This window comes from Amblyomma americanum, chromosome 1 (genome assembly GCF_052857255.1).
Source record: "Amblyomma americanum isolate KBUSLIRL-KWMA chromosome 1, ASM5285725v1, whole genome shotgun sequence".
Classification (NCBI taxonomy): Eukaryota; Metazoa; Arthropoda; class Arachnida; order Ixodida; family Ixodidae; genus Amblyomma; species Amblyomma americanum.
The window spans coordinates 259,901,218-259,928,320 of NC_135497.1; the positions used below are offsets into that span (position 1 = coordinate 259,901,218).

The 27,103-nt window shown below is 45.6% G+C and overlaps 1 long non-coding RNA gene across 12 annotated transcripts; it reads right to left on the reverse strand.

The window, feature by feature from the left end:
• Nucleotides 1–636: 636 nt before the first annotated feature.
• Nucleotides 637–25,479, reverse strand: LOC144115002 (uncharacterized). 12 transcript variants are annotated; one of them, XR_013311192.1, is made up of 6 exons: nucleotides 25,255–25,479; nucleotides 24,315–24,402; nucleotides 11,362–11,540; nucleotides 9,451–9,559; nucleotides 7,692–7,803; nucleotides 637–832 (listed from the first exon to the last, which is right to left on the reverse strand). It is a non-coding gene; the product is annotated as an uncharacterized LOC144115002 (long non-coding RNA). The 12 variants fall into 12 exon arrangements; XR_013311194.1 differs by lacking the exon at nucleotides 24,315–24,402; XR_013311197.1 differs by lacking the exon at nucleotides 9,451–9,559 and having other exon boundaries at nucleotides 25,255–25,478.
• Between the last annotated feature and the right edge of the window lie 1,624 nt (nucleotides 25,480–27,103).

Consider the following 27,103-nt stretch of genomic DNA (forward strand, 5'->3'; position numbering starts at 1 on the left):
GTCAGTATTTTGGTTTATCTCAACATTTACTAGCCCAAACTGTCACCTGAAACAGTACACCAGATCTGCTTAAGTGGCCCCCATTTGACATCACATGAGCATGAAAATCAAATTTGGACAAAGGGACAACTAGACCTCTATTTTGTGCACTCCATAGCCTTATCTCAATTCAGAGCCCATCAGCTAATTGTCCCATTTTAGTGTATATACTTCCATTTATGTGGATGCAGAGCATGGTTCAACATCTACAATGCATTGACTGTCTTTATTGGGATAAGGTACATTAATTCACGATAGCTTGTGGTGATGCTAACACATATCTTGAACAAGTGCTTGGTTTTTGACTGGTTTTGAGGGATTTAATGTCCCAAAGCAACTCTGGAATGTCCCAAAGCAACTCTGACTATGAGGGATGCCACAGTGGAGGGCATCACTCAGTACACGGGCCTCCAACCTCTATCAAAATGAGACCACCGTGGCAGGGATCGAACCCTCGTTCTTCGGGTCAGCAGCCGAGTACCATAACCACTGAGGGGCTTTGTTAATTTGTTCACTGCACGGTAGACAGTGGAACTCAAATTCGAAAATCTCTGGAAGCACGTACCTACCAAAAGATTGGAAGACAACGCAACTGCATGAACGAAATAAATATAATAGCTTTATCCCAGTGCTAGAACAGGCGAACTGCAATATACTAGAATCTAAAGTAAATTGAAGGCACAGTATATATTGTCATCTTTAAAGTATTTCAGTAACTGACGCTAACGATTTCTTCACTGGAATCACGGAAGGCCACCATTGTTGTCTTCACATCTCTTTGGCTGTTTGTCCTCTGAAATGCATCACAATGGCACAAATTAGAGCAGTCATCTCTTTTAGCTCTGCACACACTTGTCTCTTACTTCATACTGCATAACAGTGTTATGTGTCACCCAGCAAAGTTGATCAGAACATGTGTGCATCAAGTTGCACCCTAGCAGCAACTTTGTTGATTCCTAGCGACATGCAACCATGGACCTGAGTAAGAAGAAAACATGTACGGGTGAAGAATGTGACAAAGCAGTGAAACCTGCTTAGGTCCGCAAATGCAAGCTGCACTCCTACTAAGCACCCTTGGCATTGTAAGACACACCGTGTCTGGAGATGCGTCCATTTAATCAAACCTATAGTGCCTTTTGCACTCAGGTGCTTGGTTAGAGCCTCCCAATGCGCAACCTGGGAGATGCACTCCATAGCAGCCAGGGTCTGCAGAGATACGAAGTGGTCTGGCTCAGCCAGATGCAGCAAAACCAATGTGCTGCAGTTGCAGTGTGCAAGACACTCTGCAGAGAGAAAAATATACTTACCTGCAGCACATGTGGCGAGAATGGAGGTGTCTCTCATGCTCTAACACACAGCACCTAACTGGTACTACACAGCTGCACACTTCATACATTATGTCTATGAATGTACATGTGGACTAGTCAAGGAGATGTAATGACCAGAAGAGGGTGCCGTAGGGTCCATCACATCTTTCAAAAGTAGTGTCCTGGGGATGTAATTAAAACAGCTGCCTCGATACTGCTGTTGAGAATTTGTCTTTTTTGTGCTCTTCTCCTGAAGCTTGGCTTGCTTCGAAAAGCCTAAACATGAGGTTTCTCAGTAGATTGAAATCTTTCAATTTTCTTGTTTGCTGGGTCCCTTGATGTGTGGGGCATTTATTGCTTTACACTGTCTTCACAGGTATTGAGTACAGTGTCCAAAAGCTTGCAAACCTCGTAGTGCACTTCCTGAGAAATTTTTTTCCTCTGCTATTACTTTTTGATCACTTCCATCTTCGCCAAGACAAACTGAGCTTGCTAAGCTCGTGGAGGCTTCTGTTATTTTAACACTTTCCAAGATGACGAAATTTCCTGAATTTCATGACACTGCTTAAGTAGCTTTCAAAATCTTCTGATTTCTTCTTTCAGGTGTGCCAGTGATGACCACAAAGTGCATGCACGTTTGAAGACCATCAGACACATTTGGTGCATTTCAGGGGTGAGCGGGCAACACCTGTCAATTTTGAGACTGTTTGCGAGGCCTTTTGTGGACGAGGATTTCACGGTCCATGGTCCTTCTTCATCCCTCTTTGCAGATGCAGTAATTGCCACAGCAGATCTGTGATTCTTCTCGATCCAGCTCATCTTGCTGGTTTTCTTTCCTTTCACAATGTGGGCTACCCTCTAAACCAGAGAGTTTTGTGTCGTGTCCATCAGTGCAGAAATGAGCTTGCAACATGGTGATTTTTTTCACCTTTCAGATGCATGTTTGTGTTGATGCCAAGCCCGGTTAAGAAACTCTAGACCCACACCCCTGGCAGTGAGCATAGTTTCCTCTGAAGTACTGAATAAACTCCTGAAGCCTGGGGTCCATGTTGGCCAGGGATGACTCGAGAAGCTTAGCCACCTCATTCTTGTCGATGCCCTCTAGCAGGCCCTGAACAGCACAGTAAATATCTGCTGCGAGTTCTTTTCCTTTTATCCTCTCAATAATTCTTCACTTGAGGTGGGCCCTTGACTGTTGGCCAGGCCTTCAATATTCAGATGCTTGGCTTTATGAGGTTTAACGCCCCAAAGCAACTCAGGCATGAGAGACGCCGTAGCAGAGGGCTTCAGATAATTTTGGCCACCTGGGATTCTTTAATGTGTACTGACACCACAGAGTACACGGATGTCCACCATTTCGCTTCCATCGAACCCGCATCTTTCGAAGTATTCAGATGCATCGTGTGACATGGAAGTTCTAGTGAGAGGGCTCCTGTGGAGGACTTCATGGATTCAAAGAATGCCGCCAAGGTTCTCTCATGCATTGTTCGGCAGATGAAGCAGGCCAAAGGCAATACCGCTCCATACTCCTCCACCACCAAAAGAGTAGCCAATTCAAATTCGTGCCCTATTGTTCTAAGTGCGGAGTCAACACACACCGTTCATGACCCCAATACCTTCAGCAGCTCTTCCTGGGATGCTGTCATTAAGGCAGAACAAAGTGGACCCTATAATTTAGAAACAATTTTTAAAAATCACTGCTCGCAGTAGCTCGTAACCAATTAGAGCGACATACTTCACTGCGTGTACCCTACCCCGATGATGTCGGTGAGCAGACGGGACAAGCTTGAAGGCTGGCTCTTCTGCCCACTGACATTATCGGGGTAGGGGACATGCCGTGAAATGTGTCGCCCTAATCGGTTGTGAGCTACTGCAAGCAGCCATTTTTAAAAATTATTTCTAAATTGTAGGGTCCACAAAGAGCTTTCAAATCTGACTCGAATACCCACAAAGACCACTTCTATCTGTCGCACTAAAATATGCCCACCAAAATCATTTCAGGTCCCTTTAACCGCTGCACCGTTGCCAAGGAGTGGGACCCACAGGGACATAAGTATGTAAAGTTGACAATGACCTTTAATTAACTCATTAACACTCGCGCCATATCCTTAAGGCAGAGCTTAAGTGTCCATCCAATTTTTTTCAATACTGTCTTCATATGCACTCATTTTGAAAGGTCATCAACAATATCCGCCCTTTCCCAGTCAGTGATAATGTCTCCTCGATTTGGCTGCACTTTGTGCATCGGTTCAGGAAGTGCACCACTTTTACACTCGATTTGATAGTGCAGCTAGCACCACCTGCACTTCGACACTCAATCTGACTTCGTGCTGCATGAGTTCTTCTGCACTAGCTTCCTGGAGAGTTCTCATGCAAGCAGCAGAAGGTGCTTGGTGTGCTCCGTAGCAGACGGCCACACGGCCAAGGGGCGTTAAGACCGCAGTGTACCCGTGGTAGATGCAGCACCTGCGCCATGCCCTCACCAAAGAGCTGAAATGACAGTGCGCATGCGTGCCTGTGTATGTGCATGTAAGCAACTGCTTTGCAGGTGCACTGCATATGGGTTCTCATCTTTCTGTCCAGCCTTGCAAGTTGCTTTACGTTATTTCTGTTTTGTGTGCAAATATGATTATTACACACAGCACGATGGAGCATTTGTATAAGAGGCAGATTGTGGGATGTTTAATATGTGGATGATCACAACGTTTGTGATGACTCACTGCGACATCATCCGCACCTCTGCTTACAGTAGCGACTGTCTTTGAGGTCGCCGTCAGCCGACCCCTTTTCCTGCCAGTCAGTCTCTGATAGTCACTCTACCGCACCATCTGTCGACAGTGAACATGAGTTGTTGAGTTCAAATAAATCCAAGTTATCAGGCAACTCTTTTCTGCTGTAATTGGCAGACAACTGCAGATTTGGATAGAACGGCCACAGCTTTAGCCACCCGTATAAACTGTCAAAAGTCGACTAGAGCGACAGTCTGAATAAATTCTTGATTTCCAAAATTGTTGCCTCTCTCAAGTACCTGTTGACTCAGTGATGGTCAACCTGCGCCACTATGCACAATCAAGGGAAAGGAAGGTGTCAAATTTTTCATCACTTTTGGAATTACAAATTTAATGGCCGCTCCACGAGATGCGCCTCTTCGAACAAATGCACAGTGCTGAATACGACTAGCACAACCCCCACATACATCAAACGACGTGACAAACACCAACACATGGCTGCAGCAGACGAACATTTCTGCACTCGATTTGGCTACTGCACCGGGAGTACTAGTGTCAGGTTACACTCACGCCGCACGAACTAGCGCTGCAATAGCACGGCACTTTTGTGAACTAGTGCAAAAAGTGAAGCCACATGAGGAAACCTATACTCAGGTTTTCAATGCTGGTATCGTGCCCACAATGTGTACTCTGGTATAAGACCTTGACAGCAGCGCTTGACAGCAGCGCTGGATTAAGGGGGAGGCTAAGGGGGCTGCAGCCCAGGGCCTCACATCGGACAGTAGGAGTAGGGGGCCCAATTATTCTAACCTGCTTAGTATATGAAACCATGGGCAGCGGAACTTCGGGCCACATGTATGAAGCGAGAAAACCAAAACGAGCAGACAGGGCGCCCCGCCTAATGTAACAGTATGCATTTAGCCTGATCAGTTGGGGAGAGCTTGTCGATCAGCAGAAAGGAATCCCCCGCCACCCTGGCGAGGCCCTCTTTCTTACGAAGCGAGGTGCGTTTGCTTGGAAGAGTTTTCGTGGTTTCCTGTCAGTCCGTTTGTCCAGTGGTGTCTGGAGAGGAGGGGAAAGGGGGAAACGCCTAAAACATGTAATGTGGGATGAGGACCTAAATCTGCCTTGCCCCTCGTCACCACCACCCCACCCTCCACCTCTCAAATAGTTCCGCCGATGTCCTTCTCATAGAAAGGATGTGCTGCAGTACCCAACAGTGCCTCCCATTCGACTTTTCTTTACCGTGATGGTAATTTGGGTGGGGGAGGATGTGTCCGATAGCAGATGATGATGAGTCTGATGGCAGAGTCTAGGCAGGAAAGGAAAGAAGACGTCACACGCGCTTTTGTCCGCGTGCCGTGGGGCATGGAATGTTCACTGTTCGGGCTAGGGTTGTGGAAGACTGAAGGGGGAAGTTGGAGAGCTGGACACAAAGGCCTGTCTCCAGGGCCCATTCCTGCCTAGTGGCTGCGCACCCTCACGCACGCTCGACGGAAAAGTAGGTCAGACTGGCCGCCGAACTTTCCAGAAAGAAGTAGAAAAAAGATGACTCAGAGGCGACAGAGGGCACGTAACTTAGCCCGCGCTAGGAATTGCCCTCTCCCCTTCGCTCTCGCGCTCGGCGTCGACGGGGTGAAAGAAAAATCGAGAACCTCCCAGAACAGACGATTGCTCCTAGCCAATAGGAAGACGAGACCGGGACGGGAGGAGTGAGTATGTCCGGAGAAGGAGGGAATTTGTACAAGGAACTCTATGCGTATGTGAACTCCTGCTTTGACGCTAGTAACAGACAGACGCAGCGCGCGTCTATGAAAGGAAGTTGATCGCAGGCTGTGATTCAGCCCCAAGCCGCTGGTAAAGCTTGCATAAGCCTGCACGCTGAGGAGCTCCCGGGGGACACACCACTCTCGGCCAGCCACGGACCATCCAGGCAGCGTACGCCAGTCATCGGGACGGCCACCGTTGGACACCTGCGGTCGCGTCGAACTGACGAAATGCTGGTGCGATGAACAATTAGCATCCATTCATGCGAAAATGCTCGGTCGGAAGCATCAAAGTGGTGCGTCTAAACGAAAGGCGAGGTTAGAAAGAGAAGAGCGTGAAAAGAAGCTACCAAAGATGACAAAGTACCTACTGAATGCAGCTTCCGCGGAGCAGTATGATCACTCTACCCAGAGTTCTTGTCAAATGCAACCACACGATTGGCCTCCTTAAACAGTCAACGGATCAAGTTTGCCGTATGATAACCAGAGTATCATCCAGAAGACACGGCATGAAGGAAGGCGACACACTAAAGCTGGTGAAAAGCCTAGTCATCAGCAGAATAACTTACTTCCATATCACAGCATGCTGAAAAGTGAAGAAAATCAGGCAGAGGCCCTAATCAAAGGGGCTTACAAGACAGCTTTGGGCTTACCCATAAATACGTCTAACGACAAGCTGGCAGAACTGGGGCTGCACAACACGTTCGACGAGTTAAGCAGGGCACAAGTCATGTCATAGATACAAAGGCTAAGGAACTCGGCAACAGGGAGGGCCCTCCTAAGAAGGCTGAACTATAAGGGGGTCCTGGACATAGAGGATACATTGGCAGACATCCCAGACGAAATACGTTGAACCTACCAGGTTAGCCCTATACCCAGGAATATGGATCCAAATCTACACCCAGCCAGAAGACAGGCAAGGGCTGAATATGTGGAGGCGGAGATAGCCACACAAGATCAGGCTGTCTACACTGACACCACTCTGTACCCGTGGACTTGTAGCCAAAGCATCAACAAAACTGTATCGGTTGTCACAACAAAGGAGGGTGGCCTCATCAGCGGCGCATCCACGAGAGATGGGACGATAACTGAGGCAGAGGAGATCGCCGTAGCTCTAGCGGCAGCCGAGGGTTATCGTACCAACAAATCTCTCACAATCATAACAGATTCCCAAGAAGCGTGCAGACGCTACATGGTAGGAAGAATCAACAAGAAAGCACTAAGGATTCTCTTGAAAATGCAGCGAACCAACGAAAAGATCCAACATAGGATCTACTGGGTACCGGGACACGCCGGAGTCTAAGGGAATCTGAAGGCGGACAAGCTAGCTCGCGAGCTTACCATCTGAGCTGGTGCGACAAACGCCTCGCACGGCCCGGAGATAACGGTAGACCTCACGTATGCAGCTATGCTCAACCTCATCAAAGGCAGAAGACGCAAATATATCCAGCCACATCCTCTGCTAGCACAATATGAAGCGACATGTTGGAGAAGACTCCAAACAGGAGCCTTCCACAACCTTCACATTCTACATAAGATGTATCCGGATCAGTACAAGGATACATGTCCGTGGTGCGGGGCAACCCCCACGCTGTATCATATCACAAGGGAATGCATACACAATGTAGCTTTCTGAGGTAACAAAGAGCCAAATGCGGAGCAGTGGGAGGACTGGCTAACCAGTAGCCAGATCAAGGTCCGAAAAGACCTAGTGAGCCACGCATGCCGGATGGCCAGGGACAGTGGTGCCTTGGACTAGGGGCGCCAACCACGCTCAGCCTGGAAGACATCGGCCATCTTCGGGCAGCAGCAAGACTTCTTTATTAGAGCAATAAAGTTTATTCACTCACTTGTGTCAAACTCCCAATAGTACCGACTGTGCTTCTGTGGAGGACTTGCCAACTCCATCACCATGGTTTCCTGGCAAGAAGCAAGGTTTGACTCATCTTTGTTTTCTGGATCCTGTGAAAGCGGTGCCAACCTCAGTCGTCCATATTTCAGAGCAACCAACGTTAACCGAGCCCTGTCCTGTTCCTGAGTCAGCAACGTCTATGCTACTCGGCCGGGCCCCTGCCACAGAGCTCCAGGTGTCCGGTCCGCCAAGCCAGATTTCTACTACTGCTGATCAATAGGTGCCAAGCCTCCCCAATGAGCCTCCTTCTACTGACGAGCGCCAGGAAACAACACTCCAAGAACCGACTCACTTGTTTCCTGTTAGTTTGGCTTCAAATAATCATGTCCCCACCCACAAAGTGTGCACCCAAGAGGACGAATGAGACGGCTTAATTCTCGTTGTGGCAACAGAGAAGTACAGACACCCCCGCAGCAAGAGGTACGTTGCGAGATTCTCCGAAATGGCCCTACAAAGTGGCCGGACGTTATTACTGACAGCTTTCGGAGTGTATGCCTTGAGAAAGGGCCATTGTATTTTGTACCATTATGTACCAATTAATGTTATCAGGATAAGCGCGAATGCATCGTTAAAAAAACCTCGCTAAAATGTTCCCGAGTAAACTTCTCGTCAGAGAAATTTTTAAAACGTTGCATGGAAAACATATATTCAGAGAAGTTTTTAAAACGTTTGTGAATAAACCTGTTTTGTCAGCAGGTTTTTAATACGTTTGTAAATAAACCTCCATTGCTGAGATGTTTTTTAAATGTTTCAGTCTAGAGTTAGACATTGCTAGATGTTTGCAGTAGTTTCAGGACGTTTTATAGAAGTTATGTGTTTCGTGGGCAGTGCTTTCACCACGCACAGCTTTTCTGATTGGAAAAGAGCAGAAGAAAAGGTTAGCGCACATGAAAACAGAGTCGAGCACTGGAACTGCATGGCAGCATGGCTCGCCCACTCTAACTCGAGCAGCACAATTGACCAGGAGCTGCATGGTTAAGCATCTTGCCACTGAGACCGCTTCCTGGACAGAGGTGTTGAAGCGCGTAGTCATTGTAGTTAAGCTTCTAGCTGAGCGCAACCTAGCGTTTAGGGGCAGTGAGATTTTTGGTTCACCGAGAAATGGCAATTATATGGGAGTGCTTGAGGCCATTGCCAAGTTTCATCCCTTTCTAGAGAAGCACATCAAATGCTACGGGAACAAAAGAAAAGGTCCCCCATCGTATCCGCCAAAAACCATTTGTGATGAATTTATCGAGCATTTGGCAAAGGCTGTCAAGAAATGTCTCGACGTAGTGAAACGCGCAAAATACTTCTCTTTAATTGTTGATTCGACTCCAGACCTTACTCACGGTGATCAGCTGTCAGTTGTTTTACGATACTATTTAAATGGGAAAGTGTACGACGCTTTCTTGGATTTGTTCCAATCGAATCGCATACCGGCTCACATCTTTTCGATACCGTGATGTTTCTCTTGACGACCAATGGCATCTCAACTGATGATTGCAGGGGCCAAGCTTATGATAATGCGAGTAATATATCAGGAAAATACAAAGTACTGCAAGCTCAAATCAAACACCTGAACGAATTGGCAGTCTACGTCCCGTGTGTTGGTCATTCACTGAACTTAGTTGGCGCGTGTAGCGTTGACAGTTGCCTTGAGGAAGTAAAATTTTTCACTGTAATTCAGAGACTGTATGTGTTCTTTGCTGCCTCACCTTAGCGATGGAGGTATCTTTTGAAGAGCATGGGCAGAACTGGCCAGCAGCTTGTTTTGAAAAGTCTGAGACCAGGTGGTCAAGACATGCTGAATCATGTGAGGCCATTCTGAAAAATTTCAATGCAGTCTTGTGTTGCCTTGAAGCTATATCAAAGAATGAGGAAGAAAATGGTGACACTAGGAACGAAGCACATTCTCTCTTCAAGAAAATGACAAAACTAGAGACTGCATTCATGGCAATTTTCTGGAGTGAAATCTCAGAGCGCTTTGACAAAATGAGCATAGCACTTCAGAAACCAGGCCTAGACATTTCAACTGCTGTAGACCTGCTGAGCTCTCTAGAAGGCTTTGTTAATTCTTTGCGACCTCTCTTTGATACCTTCGAAGAGAGAGCACGCAAGCTAAGTACCAATCAATGTTATCAGGATGAGGGCAAACTCATCGTTTTGAGTAAGCACCCGGACGGAAAAAGCGATAGTGTGCTACAAGGTAGAAAAAAGTTTATCGTAGAGACCTACAATGTTGTACTTGATCTGCGAGTGCGAAAGGCTGCCTATACTAAACTCTGCGAACGGTTCGGATTCTTAAAATTGCTGACAGAAGTTTGGAGCAAGGCCTGTCTGGCACAGCAAGCTGAGAAGTTGGTGAAAACCTACAAAAATGATTTGGAGCCAGCATTTTCCCCTGAAATCCTTCAGTTTGCAAACTTTCTGCACTACTCTGTGTGCCAGGACACGAGTCCCCTGGGAATAATGAAGTTGCTGCACGAAAGAAAAATATTGATGTGTTTCCGAACCTTTCTATTGCTTTGCGAATGTCCTTAAGCATACCCATGGCAAACTGTGAGACCGAACGATCACTTTCCAAGTTGTTGCTGATAAAAAATCGCCTTCGTTCGAGCCTCCTTGATGACAAGGTATACTCGCTATCATGTCCATTGAAAGTGACCTCCTCCGCGATCTATCCTTCGAACAGACTACATCTGATTTCACCAATGCGAAGGCGCGAAAGATTCCATTTTAAAAGAGGACTGTTTGCGCTATACATGAATAGTTCCAATAAGTTTGTTGTGTCGATCGCCTCCCAGCCTCCCCGCTTCCAATGAAACGCTAGCAGTGTAATTCAAGATATGCATATCTTCGTTGTTCGTCTCCTGTTTGCTCTTATTGTGATATTTAGCGTGCTTAAAAAGAACTGTATTTTTCTTGTTTCTGATAGTGCCACGTTTATTTGGTGTCGTCCTTAATTGCTTGTCTTACCTTTAACGAAAATATTTTCAAATAACGTTTTGTAATTACAGTTGGTAATTTTCATCTGTATTCTAGTGAATTTTTATGGTGTTTGTATTGCCTTAAGAATTGTATATATCTATTGCATATTTATAGAGTAACATGTATAACGATTACTGCAGTCTGATGATTGAATTTTAATAATGTTTTGGATACAACCATGCGTCACCTCACGGAATTATACTTAGTGATGCAAACAAAGCCTAGCTTCAGAAGGATCAACATCTGAGCTGTGTTGTCTTTGCTACGTTCTTGTTCATCTTGAGCGCACTAAACTTTTCCTTAAAGCCTAGCTTTTGCTGAAAACAGAATGCAGATTAATCACCAAGTGAACATATCGGTTGGTGTTTACAACAGCACCTGTTTCAAGCAAGTTTTGTTGTTTTCCTTCGAATAATAAAATAATAATAATCCCGTTGATCACACTTCGTTCCTTTTAATTTGGTGGAATTAAAATGAAACATGGAATATTTCCAGTAGCGTAGCAGGTGACGGGGGTTCAGTATAGAGGAAGGGGGAATGCATGCGCTTTAGCCCAGGGCAACCATTTTTCTTAATCCGGCCCTGCTTGACAGTACCCTTTTCTCTTGTAATGATCATAAAAGAGAAGCATGTCTTACCACACTTGCAGCTTCCTTGGCTTTACATCGCAAGAGTCTTGTTGCCTGGACTTGGTCTAGCCACTCCTGACAGTTGTAGAACATCCTTGTAGTTCTGTCGGTAAGCCTTTTTTAACATGTAGATATTATGAACTTGCACACCTGAATCTCTTCCCCCTGTGCTTTCCATTCATGGAACTCTGTAAATTGTGCAGAAAATATACTATACAAAATATTATGCACACAGGTGTTAAAATTGAAAGCACTCAATATCAATGACAAATGAAAAATGCTCCTGTGCTCATCAAGCATAGCTGTTAAAAAAACATTGTGCATCAGGTGCACTATAATTTCCGGTACACTGTCCCCACTTGTACATGCTTAAAAGTTGAAACATTGCACCTTGCAGAATATACAGTACATTTTTTTTTTCAATATTGCTCAGTATATCTTCAAATGATCAATGCATTTCAAGCACAAACGTTTGTGATACTCGAGCTCTGCTTCTGTTGCCGTCACCTAAATATATATTTGAATGCGTGTTTGCTATCTGGCCCTAGTGGCTACCTAAATAACACCCACTTTCAAGCAGAAGTGTGCAATTAGGTGACAGAATGCAATATGTTAAGTCATTGGCTTGCGGATCGACATGTGCACCCGAAGATACTGAAGGCATGAGCCTTTCTTAGTGATATAACTTTTTTTTTCCTCTTACAGTCCACATCATATATGATCAGCGCTTGCATATGCATTTTCGATGCGCGGATTGTATGCGCGGAATACATATACCGGGTGTGGACAGTGTACCGGAAATATTGGCAATTCTTCCAGAGCTTAGGCACGTTCACTTCTGCAAGAGTGACGAGCCATAAGGAAACATTTCCGTGTTTCCATTTTCAAAAAGGCGACTTGATCGCGCCGGACAAGCACCTCAGGCTCCCGATTTGTCCGCAGCAATAACATGACGAACATGTGCCTCTTGATCGAGCAAGTAAGCTTTTTCGAGTGCAGCTGTCATATTATCAGAGCTTCTCGAAATCGACTCCAACAATTAGGGCACTTAATTTTGTCGAAAGGAAATCCGCGCAAAACGAAAACAGGACGAAAGACGAGAGGACGCAGAAGCTCGATCAAAGAAGGCACATCACCGGCTTCACAATTAAGCATCTGTATAGATTAAATTACACTTCGCTCTAAAAGAGTTCGCAAGGTATTACGCTTGGATCGAGGCGGCGGCTTTCCATTGCGTGATCCCCGTTTTCTACCGCTTGTTGGGCCAGCTAGCAAACCGATCATAAATATGCACGCAGCGGACCTGCAGTGGCGAACGACTGGGCGGAATATTTGCGCATAGGTTAGTGAAATGAGCAGTTTTGTTTTCTAGCATGACAGTCCAAACAAAAACCTGTATATGGCGTCAGTTATTGCCGAAGTACGGGTCCATCATATCGAACACGTACTGCCGTCGCAGTCGTCCTCCAGAAACACTTTGCTTCGAATATGTCCTACAAAACTTCATGTAAAACAGAAACGGACCGGCAAATGATACTCCCGTGCGAAATGACAGAACTAAAAAAACCTAATAGGGATTTTGTCGAGCATTCTCCAGAACTCTCTATACGCATGCAGTGCCACGCGAAGTCAACCACACCTGTCTGTCGGCGAACCGTGGCCGGAGTGCACGTACAGGTGCCCCAAAAGTAATACGGAGCACGCGAGCGGTGGCCGAAATGAAAAAAACTGTATGCCAGCGCGCTCTATCAGCAGATGCGCTGCTAAGAGCGAGGGGGCGTCGTCACATCCGGCTGACCCATCTCGACAACTTGATGCTCGCGTTATCGCCGCCACGGGCGAAGCTATGCTGCTACCGTCACTGCTCGCCAGGGGCGCTTTCAATAACGCATGCAAGGCTTTGTCGTTGGTCCGGACCATGCATAAATGTTTGCCGTCGGCACCGTGCGCCTTATGCTTCATCAGGAATTTTATCATCTTTGTCTACGTGACAGCCGAAGCTTGCGCTTCACTTGGTGGCGAGTTTGTGCGCTGACGAGTACAAACTCTCGTGTAACGCTTTCCTAAATGCGGTGTAAATTTTGCTTCGCTCTAGGGAACGCATGAAAAAAAAAAACAATGACATCCAGGTGCTGTCTTTGATAAAAATAGGTGCTCAAAACATAGCAAGCGGGCTAATAACTCCAGACCAATTTCTTCAAGACAAATTGACTTTCTTACACTAGAGAACAAAAAGTTAAACGAATAAATGTAGGAATGAGTGGCAGGAAGGAAACAGTTAAAAAAAAAAAAGCCTCCAAGGGGGCCGTTTTATGCAAACTCAACAGTTTCATAACCGGTAAAGCACCCCCGCAGGTTGACGACAGGCGAAGTGCCAAAAAAGAGATTCTTATAAGCACTGCAGCGGTGGCCTATAGTCGTTTGAGCATCCGCCTCGCATGCGGGGGTGCGGGGTTCGATCCCCAGCGCCGCTTGGTACCCACCGGTGATACGGTACAAGCTTTCCCCTGCCTGGTGCTCGGCTTCTTTAGGATGAAATGCTTGGGAAATGGGTCTTTAACCCCACCTTGAGTAGAACAAACAACTTTGTGCCATGGCGCTCTTTGGCCACAGATGCTCTTGCTACATAAAAATTCATTATCATCAGACTCGTAGAAGGAGTCGACGTCGCTTTCGGAGGTTGTCCCATATATTCTTACAGCCTCCCACCCAAAGGTCATCTGGACTCGTTCTGAGGCTGATACGAAATAGATTGCTTTCCAACATTCATCAAACGACCTCACTTTTCAAATCGGCGTCCTTTGACGTCCACTCCAACAGCAGCACAGCCCGTTCTTCCAGCAAGACATTCATGACTCGCGCAATGTGGACGGCACTATAGTCTTCATGCTGGAAGACTACATCATCGTTAAAAAGGCCATCCGGGTCATATGGGATCAGATGGTGGTCGAGAACGTCGCAGGAGCTGGCTTCGTTCATGCTATCGCCTTGATAATCGATGAGAAGGCTAGACACCTTTTGCAAGACACGCCCGCACGCACATATATATCAACGAACGTTGCGGAAATCCCCATTTGACGAAAAATGCCGCCCCGAGTTCCATTGGAAGTTAGGCGCGAAATTGTTCTTCTGTGCGCGCAGGGTGTACCGCAACGGGAAATATGCCGCAGGACTGGAAGGTCGATGACTGCAGTTAATCGTATAATACAAGCTTACAGGGATGAAGGCAGCCGCCTTGGCGATGCTCCCCGTCCAGGTCGCGAGCGGTGCACTTCGGCTGAGGCTGACCAACTGATCGTCGCTGCAGCCGTTGCGGATACTTTTCAAAGTGCAAAAGAAATTCGAGATGCCCTCGGCCTAGACATCAGTCTGAGCACCATTCGAAACCGTCTCCAGGAAGCCGGATTAAGTGGATCTGTGGCGGCACAGAAACCGTATTTGACGGCAAGACAAAAGGAACAGCGCTTTGCATTTGCTCGCGCCCATTAGCAGTGGACTGTGGACGACTGGAGACAAGTGATCTTTACAGATGAGTCAGCATTCTCTTCAAGATGGGACCAGCAGCGGCGTGTTTGGTGTCCATGCAATTGCAGGTAGTATGTCCGAAAAAGACTGATTTGTGTGAAGTAAAGAGCACAGCGGTCTAAAGCACAGTAAGCCATGTGCGCGTATAAGTAGAGAAATGAAACTGTTTTTCTTCGCTAGTCATCTTGCAGCAGTTATTTAAGTTTTATGAGCCAAAAAGGGTTTTTCTTTTACCCCTGGCCTGACAATCGAGGTTTTGAGTTAAATTAGTCTTTTTAAATATATATTGCGTAGGAGCTGATCAACGCATTATTTTTTCGCACATAGGTACCTACCCGACTTCACGACGCAAGTGGTCAGCAGTGGTCGTTGTGCCGTGAACGTCTGGGGATCTGTCAGTGCAGAAGGCCTCGGCCCCCTTGTTAGACTGCCATCAAAGTTTAACGGAGCCAGCTACTGCGACGTCCTGGACCACCATCTCATCCCGTACGCGTTGGACGGGCCATTTAAAGATGGAATATTCCTCCTGCAGCAAGACTACAGCCCCGTCCACACTGCGCGAGTTGTGAAGGCCTTGCTTGAGGAACGAGCTGTGCAGCTATTGGAGTGGACTCCAAAAGGCGCCGATATGATCATCATTGAGAACGTTTGGGGAACTTTGAAAAGTAGTCTGTCGCTTATGAATCACAGCACGCGTCCAGATGACCTCTGGGAGGCAGTCAAGACGGAGTGGGACAACCTCCGAGCGCAACCCGGACACGTCGACTCTTTATACGAGTCCCTTCCTCGGCGCATGGCCGATATCATCAGCGTGAGCGGGAGCTTTACCCGGCATTAAGGTTTAAGTTTGCATAAAAAGTGCCTTTGAAAGTTTTTTTTAATCGACTCCACCCTGTTGCCCTTTTCTTCTTACATGTTCACAAAATATAGCCGATCGCGGACGACTGAATAAGCGACAACCTCGTGTTCTGTTTCTTTTTTTCCTCCAGTGTAAGAAAACAAATCTGTGCTGAGGGAAGTGACCCTTATTTAGCTCAACTGCTATACTCTTGAAGCCCTATCTTTATAACGAAGATAACGAAGACAACACATGCATGCTGTCCTTTTTTCCTTGCGCCAAGAAAAAGTTGACCACACTTGCCAAAACGATGGACGAGCGTTTGTATTCTATAGCTCGTGCGCAAACCCGCAGAGCACATCATGAGCTAGTTCGTTATTCATCCCAATAAAAACAGTGCAAACTTCACGAAGGACGCAGAAAGGGAAGACAATCAGTTGTTAGCTCAGCGTGTCGTCTTCCCGTTCTGCGTCCTTCGTGAAGTTTTCTGTTTTCATTGTCACAAACTCGCTGCGAAGCGAAGAGCGAGCCACGGCGGTGGTACCCGCAGGCTGAATATGGTGGCAATCCTGAAAAAGCAAAAAGCGCAAGCTGCCGAACTTTCTACACGGCGCGAACAAACAGCAAACCCATGGATGGATGGATGGATGGATACGGCTGAACCCTTTACATCGGGCGGTGGCTCAAGCCACCTAGCCATGTCTTATGAAATTTTACTCCTGTCTTGCTTTTAGCCACCACTCAGATAACCTTCGCTTGGTTACTTCTAACCTCTTAAAATCCACTTTCCCTTCACTATCCCTAAACCCCAATGCCTTGGGTAAGTCGCCCCGCTGCTTTCCACTGTAGGGTGAAGCCCTTTACAGAAAAGTATCAAGTGTTCAGCCGTTTCCTCCTCCTCTCCGCACGCAATGCACAAAGTGTCTATCTCCTGGTACCTGACTCTATACGTCTTAGTCCGCAAAACTCCAGTCCTTGCCTCAAACAACAAAGAACTTCCCCTAGAATTATCATAGATATTTTCTTTGACAATTTCCTGTTTAAAGGTCCGGTATGTTTCCAGTGCCGATTTCGTCAGCATCCCTGTTTTCCACAAAGCTCTCTCTGGTTTTTTAACCTTTTTCTTAACCGATAATTGCTGATTTGCCCCCTTACTGCTGTCCAGATATTTGCTTGTCAATTTTCTAGTTCGCTTTCTCCATTTCGTGTCAACATTCTTTATATACAGGTATCTGAAAACTTTCCTAGCCCACCGCTTTTCCTCCATCTTTCTCAATCGTTCCTCAAATGCTATCTTACTGCTAGCCTCTCTGCTCTCGAAAGACGCCCATCCCATATCACCCTGTACCCCCTGATTTGGTGTATTGCCATGTGCTCCCAAAGCTAACCTCCCTACTCCCCATTGCCTAATTTCCAGCCTTGCTTGAACACCTGGCCTCATACACAGGACCGCATTACCGAAGGTCAGGCTAGGGACCATCACCTTTTTCCAGATCCCTCTTACCACCTCATACCTATTGTAATTCCACAGTGCCCTATTTTTCATGACAGCTGCATTCCTACTAGCTTTATTCATTACATATTTTTCATGCTCTGTCAGATACTCAACACTGTTATTTATCCGCACCCCAAGATACTTGTACTCATTCACTACATTTAGCACTAACTCCTGTATTCTATGCTCGCCGCCCTCTTCATTAAATATCATGACTGCAGATTTTTCCTTACTATACTTGAAGCCTAATCTATCTCCCTCTGTACTGCATATGTCTAACAACTTCTGCAGGTCTTCCTTGTTGTCAGCCATTATCACTATATCGTCCGCGTATATTAGCCCCGGTAATGTCTGTTTAATCAATTCCCTTTGCTTGAAAAAAGATAGGTTGAAGCCTAGTCCGCTCCCCTCTAGCTTGGTCTCCAACCCTTGCAGGTACAACATGAACAACAAAGGGGACAGAGGACATCCTTGTCTAAGCCCCCGCTGTATCTCTACAGACCCTGATAAATTTTTTTCCCATTTTATGAGCACTCTGTTACCTCTATATATATCTTTTAAAAGATTAATTACTCCATTTTCCACTTCCAATGTGCCCAGAATGTCCCACAAATGCTCCTGAGTAACGTTGTCATAGGCTCCCCTAATATCCAGAAATGCTACCAATAAGGGCCTATGTTCCTTTTCCGCAATTTCTATACACTGTGTCAATGAAAATAGATTGTCCTCCAACCTCCTTTGTTTCCGGAACCCATTCTGTAGTTCCCCTAACACCCCCTCGTTCTCCACCCAAGCCTGCAGTCTATCCTTTATAATTTGCATCACCACCCTGTAAACCACAGATGTCACTGTTATGGGGCGATAGTTACTTACGTCTGCTTTGTCCCCCTTTCCCTTATATATCATGTTCATTCTACTTAATCGCCATTCATCGGGGACTTTCTCATCCACTATCATTTTGTTCACTACCTGTATTAATGTTTGCTTGGATTTTGGTCCTAACTTCTTTATCAACATAATCGGGATACCATCTGGTCCTGTTGATGTGCCACTAGGAACCTTCTTCTCTGCCCTTTCCCACTCTCCTTGCTCAAGTGAAGCTATTGCTGTAACCGGTCTATCCTCCTTCGATAAATTATGTACCACGTGCTTTGCTGAAAATTTTTCCGTCATCCTTGTTCCTATGTGTTTTATTGCTTCATCCCCTTCTAGTCGAATACCCTCATCTGTAACAATAAACCTTTGTTCTAGCCTAGTTTTATTACTCATTGCATTTAGATGTTTCCAGAATTTTTGGGCTGCTTTTCTATCCTTTTTATTTACTTTTGACATCCATTGGGCACCCTTTCTTCTAATTTTCTCATTAATCAAATAGGATGCGTCCCTTCTACACTTTATGAAGGTATCCCATTTTCTGTCTACTTCGGGTTTTGGTTCCCCCCTCTTCTTGGAATATCTGTGTTCCCTGGATGCTTCCTTGCGCTTTACTATTGCCCTCTTGACCTCCTCATCCCACCAACTTTTGGGTTTGCATCTTTTCCCTTTTAGCTTTACTCGCACCTTAGCTAGCTCTAGCTCCAGTAATCGAGTTAATTTGGTATAAGTCCATTCTGTTTCACTATCCTCAAAAGTTACTTTCTTGATTTGTTTGGCTGCTGCTTCCAATTGCTTTTCTGAGTAAAAATTTCCCCCTGATTGTTCATCTTGCTTCAGTCCTACATTGCTTTTTCTTCTGAAGCTCAACTTGATACGCTTGTGGTCACTACCTAGACTTCTGGAACCATCTTCATCTATGCTCATTACCCCTAATCTATTATACATCCTCTGTGACATTAGTGCATAATCTATCGTCGAGTGCAGACTCCCATGTTATGAGCCCTTCACACTTCTCGGTGCTGTTGCATACAACTAAATCATGCCTGTCACACGTCCTGCAGCATGCTTCCTGTCGAATCCGTGTACCCATCCAGGTCTTCTATGTGTGCATTCATGTCGCCTAATATAATTATCTCGCCCTGTCCTCCTAGCTCATCAATGTCGCTTGCAATACATTCTAACATTTTCCTGTTTTCCTCTTTGGCATTAACCCCTGTCCACAGGTATACAAAGCCAAGGAGTGTTTGCTTGCCTGCCACTGTTCCTTTTAGCCATAAATGTTCCCTGCATCCCAGTCTAACCCCTTGAAAATTCATACTTTTATGAATGAATGCCCAATTCCACCTCCCTTTCTGCTGCCCTCTGTTCTATTGCAATATTCCCATGCGTAGTCTGGGTTACAGGGTGGTTGCTCCATCATGCTCCATCAATACATGATGCATCATGTATTGAAAGCGCCCCTGGCGAGCAGTGACGGTAGCAGAATAGCTTCGCCCGTGGCGGCGATAACGCGAGCATCAAGTTGTCGAGATGGGTCAGCCGGATGTGCCGACGTACCCTCGCTCTTTACTGCCCATCTGCTGATAGAGCGCGCTAGCATGCAGTTTTTTCCATTTCGGCCGCCGCTCGCGTGCTCCGTATTACTTTTGGTGCACCTGTACATACACGTACTACACACATACGTTGTTTACGAGTGGCCTATGGCTTGTCGTGCATGCACATTCCAATGGAACTCGGATCGTGTTTAACCTCATATCTTTAAAAGCTGTACCGTACGCCAAGAAGCGGCGATTGTCATGTAAGTGCAGAGCAGAGCAAGCCGTTCGAGCGCGCACTACACAAGCCACGAAAGGAGCACAGCACAGAGCACGGATAAATATAAAATACGAGAAGCTCGCAGAAAAAAACTACAAATTCGCCCGTTCCGCACATATATGCATATGTGTGCGCAACGGACCAATTTGTATTGCATTCGCACAAACTTGCTCAAGAACGAAAAAGCTCCCCCGGCCCCGACCAAAGAAAAAAAAAAGACATTGAGAGACGTCACAGCGACTGACTGCTTTCAAATTCATGCACGATATAGAAATAATCACCTTTGTCGTACCCAAAGGGAAGATGCAGACTTTCGGCAGGGAACTGAAACTTTAGGTGTACTACGCAGCAGTGACGAACCAAATTTTCCAGCGTTTCAGCTCGCTGCTGCTCTGATCGCACCTAAGGAATGCTCCCTCCGTCTCCAACTTCTGGGCATTTCTAATATGCTGCAGCATGTTCTTCCGCTTAGTGAAGACCTTGTAGCAGACACTGAAACGTCTGTTATGATGAGGACCGTCGTGATGCGTGATGCGATCAGGTTGATGTCGACCCTCATTGGGACACTACCGCGATCCGGACAGAAGCAGGCAGCGAGAGCGGAGCGGGGTGGCGGGCGCGCGCCCTCGGAAAATGTGGGGAATTAAAAAAAAAAAATCTAGGCAAAACGTGCTTGTCCAGGAGGCACTGGCTTGTCTTTAACTAATGCTAGGGTCCTCTTGAACATGCCTGAAGCGTCAGGGTTTTTCTGCCCGCCGTAGAGCGCGCATCCGCCGTATGGAGGCGCTGTCAGATGACCCTCTAGCAGACGACACACAAGCAGCACAGAGTTTTTTTGACTGCTGTTGCAGCGAAAAGTATACTTTCTAGTGCGCTGTTTCTTATATTATTTGTGTGCTGTGTTTAGTGTTACCGTTTGACAAGTGACGCGTCGATGACTGCAGTTGCTGGAGGGAGTAGCGAGTGAAACTGCATTGCTGTTGCGTTCCGTTTTGAATGCCCAGTCAGCGACAGAAGAAGCCTGGCGTTTCGTTCCATCAAATTCCTGCCAACTTAGAGCTCCGGGAAAGACGGCTCAAGGTAATTCGAAGAAAAAAAACTGGCAGCCAAACACAACATCAAATTATTCTCCAGTTTGTAGCTTGCATTTGCAGCCAAGGAAATGCTACTGCCCAGCCAACCAAGTTATATCTAGTGGATATTCATATAATATCCTCCGCAACATATCAGGTGTCCATATGATGTTCACAAATGCTCATATGTCCAAATGATGTCCATACAACCTTCAGTTTGATCATAGGGGACGTCCATATAATGCTCATATTATGCCCACATGTGACGATTCCTAGACATTCAGAGGATGTGCACGAGATATTCAGCCAATCTATTTTCAGGTTGGGGCTGGATGCTGTCCCATTTATTTTGTGCGCTGTACCGCTTACAAAAAAAAAAATATGATGCAAGATATGACAGAGATACAAAGCAAAAACCAACAGTTGCTCATTACACAGGAAACTTCCATATTTTGCACATGATCTGAGAATAACATTTCAATGAACAGGTGCATTACGAGAAAATTAAACACTGGGCTCTGATCAATGTAATTACATAAACAAGTCACTAAGTGTCATTTTTCTGGTATGCATGTTACTTGAAATGTCATTTCCAGTTCATGCAAGATAGAAAATTCATGTGTAGTGAAGTCATTAGTTTGAGCTGTGACTTTGTGAGCTTTCATCATACTCATTCTGTTCCGTGTAAGCTATAGAGCGCATAAAATAAACAAGGTTAATCAAACAGACGCAGTTCTCCTTTCTTCAGAATATTCCACCTCGAGGCAGTACACGGGCAAGGAATATGCACAGGCACAGGCTTCGATTGCGGAAGAACATCAAGGAATACAAGCACTTGTTTTGCCCTCAGCCATATTTTATTGCCCAGTAGCCATAATGATCAGCGTCTGTTGCTGTCCGTTCTTTTACTCCAGATTCTCACAGGCCTGTGAATATAACAGTGCATAGTGTTGAACAGTAGTGATGACACAGCAGGAAATATGACCAAAAAACGGGTGCACAAGATAATGCAAAAGCTAATGTTTCACCCAACTGGCTTAGTATCTTTACTGAAAAGTAATGAGGAAATAAAGCATGCGACAGAAGCCAAGTACACAAACTTGCATCCACCATAACCTTTAGCCTTGCCAGAGGTAAGACTAAATCCAGACGGGTTTTAGCGTACGAAGATCACATGCAATAGCCTGAATGCTTAACATGAGAAAAGAAACCCAAGCCTCAGCAAACAAACACAAGGACGACAACCAAGAATTTCAAGTACATATATGCAACCATACTTTTGCAATGCAATTAAAAAAGTTAGAATGTGCAGAGCAATAGCAAATAATATTGGCTCGCGACTGCATTCGGATAAAACTCAGGAATGAAGTGGCAAATGCCTTCTCAAAGCAGGCCCTCCATCCACTAGCGCCAACAAATTCTCATCACATCTGTGTTACTCCCTTTGCACCAGCTAGTGTGACGACATAGATAAAAGGGGATTAACCACTGTGTCATGATAATCGATCCCCACCTTAGGATGGAGGGACATTAGTCGTTTCGTTCTTAAACTGTATCCAAAAATACTGCAGCGGGACAGTGGGACAGCATGCTTTCAGCAGGAATGAGCATATATCACCCAATATCACCATATTGGGTGCGTATGCTGACTTCATGAGCGTGGTTGGTGCATGCACATATCAAGCAGGAGGTGTGACAATGTGCGATCAGAGCCAGTTGCGATCTTTTGGAAAATACAGAAGGCACCTTATAGCAAAGAGTGAGGGGGATATTTGGTTTTTTCATGTCTATGATGTTTGCAGTATGCTAAGCAGGCAGGATGAAATGCATTGAGCGAGTGTACACATTCTTGAGAGAATTTATAAGGAGACGAGCCATAGCCCACATAGGACAAGGATATCGTAGACTAAGCCAGGCATAGGTAGGTTTTTTCACTGGAAAAATTGTGTAATAAATGTACCAGCATGCAACTAGATTTTCATGTTAGGTAGTCAATATTAGACTTCCACAAATTTTTGTTAAAGGTTGTAATATCTGTGCCAAAGTACTTGTATGCTAGGGAGAAGTCAAGGTGACTATTTTTTTAAGAATAATAGAGACAGGGCGACTGGTTATGAGAAATGCTCAAATTTAAAGGGACACTGAGGAGAACTCTATCATTTTTTTTTGTTAGCAAAATCTGATAGTTCGGCATTTCATGGCTTTGTTGCCGCTTGTCCGGGCGCGAAAGATGCATTTATTTCAAAGAAATTTGGATTCGAAGATTAAAGTTTTTCCCGCCGCCCTGATTCAAACTCAGGAACTCTTATGACGCCACGGCAACTCTTATGACGTCTCAGAACGGAGTGACGTGATACGTGACGTAAACGTAGACTCCGTGATTTCTGACAGCTAGCGGTGCGGTGCGCAACCTTCCTTTGCCAGCCTCAGAGATTCGTGGCTTTCATGAAGTAAGGAAAATTCCTCCAAGGTGGCGCCTCTTGTCCTAGGAAGTCATCACGCTTGTACTTGCGAGATTGGCCTGTGGCAGCGACACCTGTATTTTGGTTCTTGCTATTTTCTACATTGCAAGAGCTTTGTTTTCAGTAAGAGTGGCGTTTTCATGATCAGGAGCTGCTATTCTATCGATACAAGCCAACTTCAATTTCTCCTCAGTGTCCCTTTAAAAAGTAAAGCTTCGCACTCTAGAGAAAGCATTGCATAGTGTTATTGAATTCAGTCCGAAGTGATGCAATGTCAGAACTATCAGAACAATTAGCAGCAAAAAATAGTAGAACTAGAAACAACACCGAATGAACTGCTGATGCAGGGCACAAACAATAAACATGATAAGGCACATTCTTGACGCATGCCTGAAAGGGTAGGAAAACCATGAAAGTTGGTTGCATTAGAAGTCATATGTTGTGTAGTTAAAAAGGAAGTCCGTGATCCTGTAGAAAACTAAGTAGGCAATGTAGAGGTTCCTTAGTTTTATTATAGAAACCTGGAGCTTAACAGTGAGAAATGCCTTGAAGACATCTAAAAACAAAGCTCGTTCCAAACCCAGAAGCTACAAACGTATGTTAATCATTGCTGAACGTTAGAAATTGTGTTTCATAAAAGCATTTGCGGAATCGAAGTTGAACCAAGTGGGAAAACAGGTTTAACTTAGGCGAGTCAATAAGGCCAGTGAGTGATTACTCGAATTTTTTGTGCTTTATGTGAAGAAGAAAGATGTGGCCATAGTTGGTAATTAGCCTGTATTTAATGAAGAACTAGAAAGTATTCGGTGAAAGCTATTTACTTTCTATAGTCATGACTATAACTACCTAAAAATGAAGTACGAAAAACAGTGTCATACCAGCTGTTTGTCTTCATGGCGCAGAATGCATCTAGGGAGTGACAAGTTGCATGAGATTATCGTTTCTCTGAACATGTTCTCAAAATTTCTGAAAAGGAACAGCAAAGAAAAATGGTCACGCCCAGCTGCTTTATACGAGGTTTACAACCAGCAACTCTCAAAGTATACATAAGATGTAAACCGTTGCTTGGGCACACAAACAGTAGCAAGAGTTTTCACAGCAGAACTTTCATTCTAGGCACTGTAATAAAATAGAAAATTTCGCAAAAAGTTGCCAGAGCCACAAGCTGAAAGAAAAAGTAATCACTAGGCAAATATCGTGCCATGTGCTACTGAAATAAAAAGAAATTACAAGAAGTGAGAACAGACCAAGTTCGCACAAAAGTTTAAAAGCACAAAGATGAAAAAAAAAGCACTGCCGGGTCCAAAAATGGCAAATTTAGACACAAGAGGTTGACTAAACAAAGGCAGATAAGAGCGTATTTGGCGCTGTTAGCAAATTTTGCAGCAAAACAAGATGTGCAAAGACTGTCTTCTTGAGCCGCTAGAGATAGGAAACTGTCCCCCTTTGTAGTAAGGGTCATAACATGCCAGACGGCCGGAATGCGCATTGGAATGTATGCCATCAAAGTACAGGCTATTACAGCAATTGTTAGAAGGCACAGGTAAGTGCCAGCAACTTTGTTTGCCCTACAACTGAGCACTGAAGTCCCATACGTGCAGGCTGCTATTTAGAGGCAGAGAAGTGGCACATAGCACAGCCATTTCCGCGCAACTACTTCGGGGACAAATCGAGCCACAATAACTGAACACCACAGATTTTAAAGCCATGTCCGCACTCCATGAACTGATAAACCAGATGATGAAATCGCCAGCACGAAAATTGCACAATGCCACAAACGAACACTTTGTTTGACAGAGCAGTGTCATAAGAACTCACCATCATTGCTGTTATCCGCGTAATCCTCCAGTACTTCCAGCAGTGAGGGCTCAGGACTGTATACAACATGCACAACAAGCTTGCCGCCACAACGAAGAAAGTGTGAACACGCGAAACAACAAATAAGAACGTGCGAAGAAACGCTGAAAGAAATCACGAAAACGTCGCGGGCGGCCAGCTGGTAGTTGCGCTTGGATTGGATTGGATGTGGGGGCTAACGACGCGGCTAATGGCGATGCCCATGGCCGTTAGGGTGCCCAGAGTCAGGAGAGTTCTAATTATTGTTCTGGTTTTGCAATCGCGGCGTTTGTGGCTGTCGGTCTGACTTGAGCAATTTCTTCAAATAGCCGTACCGTACATGCATTCGCACGCATAAAATAAGATGAAAGTGTTCAATAGTTGACTACTTGAAATAATTCGTTCTTGAAAATGTAGGACTGCGAAAGCAGGAATGATTAAAATCCAAAGGTAACTTATGGTGTATTCGGCTGACGGCACTCGTGGAGTTTTCCGCGTACTCGTGCGGTGCCCCACGTTCGGCAGGATGCCACTCGTGCAGTGCCGTACGTTCAACTGGGACGAGCACGACACGAGTGCGCGCCACTGCGCCACCGTGGAGACCGACGGTGGAGCGCGGTGCAATCCCGTCGTGCAGCTCGCGCTAGCAGACGTCGCGGGCAGACGACGCTCATAATACTCCACGTGTAGGAAAAAAAATCGAGAGATAAATTACACTCCTCAACGTCTCAGGAATCGTTTGCGACAAATAGAATCATTCTATTTTCATGCGTTACGAAATTACGAAGGTGTGAGTGATGCCAATCGCAGAAAATGTGAAAGGCCAGAAAACGAACCTTAACGTTTACTTCCTCGTTTTTGGCCTCTTCGCTTGCGCTTTGGTCAAAGAAATGCGGCCCTGAACTCAAAGAAAGCCTCAAAGAAATTACCTCACAATTTTCGACGACCACGCATCTCGAAAGCGTACTTTATAAATTTCTACTGAATATTAAGCTATAATTTTTCGTCACGAAACAGAACACCCAAGGGCTAAGAAAGAAAATATTTCCTGAAATCAAGAATTTTCACCAAATCGACCAGTTTAACAAAGGGAGAAGTCGGCCTGGCTGGTGCGTTATCCTGCGGATAAATACAGCGCTTAAGCGGGACAGCTAGAGGAGAATGGGGACACGACGCTGTCACCACTTTTCGCACAGCACGACACCTACGTATGTCAGCAGATGGTGAGCACACGTCTGCTCCGCCGAAAGAACGCCAGCACATCCTCTCACTACTGTCCCGAAGTAAAATTATCCTGGCTTGAGCAGAGTGTCAAAAACTTCCAATTTTATTCAATGCCTAGCGTAGAAATGAACGCCAGAAACGCTTTCTGTTTACTACTAACCATATATACAATACACAGTGGCGAACTATTTCTCTGAATACGCCGCGCGTGGCCAACGCGAGCTGGTGTACTTCGAGAAATTACTAAGCAGTAAACATCAACCATTGCTGTGATTCGCAAACTGAAAACGCGCCTACAAGCCTTGAAAACCCGTGCTCAACGCCTCTCCGCAACGACACTCCCTGGCCTTTTGCCTGCCACGAGCCCGCTAGCGACTGCAGCGCCACCTCGTTTGTTTACAAACATGCAGGAGGTCTATAAGCATGCAGCTCATTCATACTGCACCGCATCAACGTTGCAATGGCTCTTATATCCTGACCCACAACTTGTTCAAAGTGGCACAGAAACTACAAGCATGAAAGACAGTTTCTACAAAGGTGCTGTTTTCACACATTCACAGTTTCACTTTACTCTGTACAAGATGTGAGACATAGTATAACCAGCAGG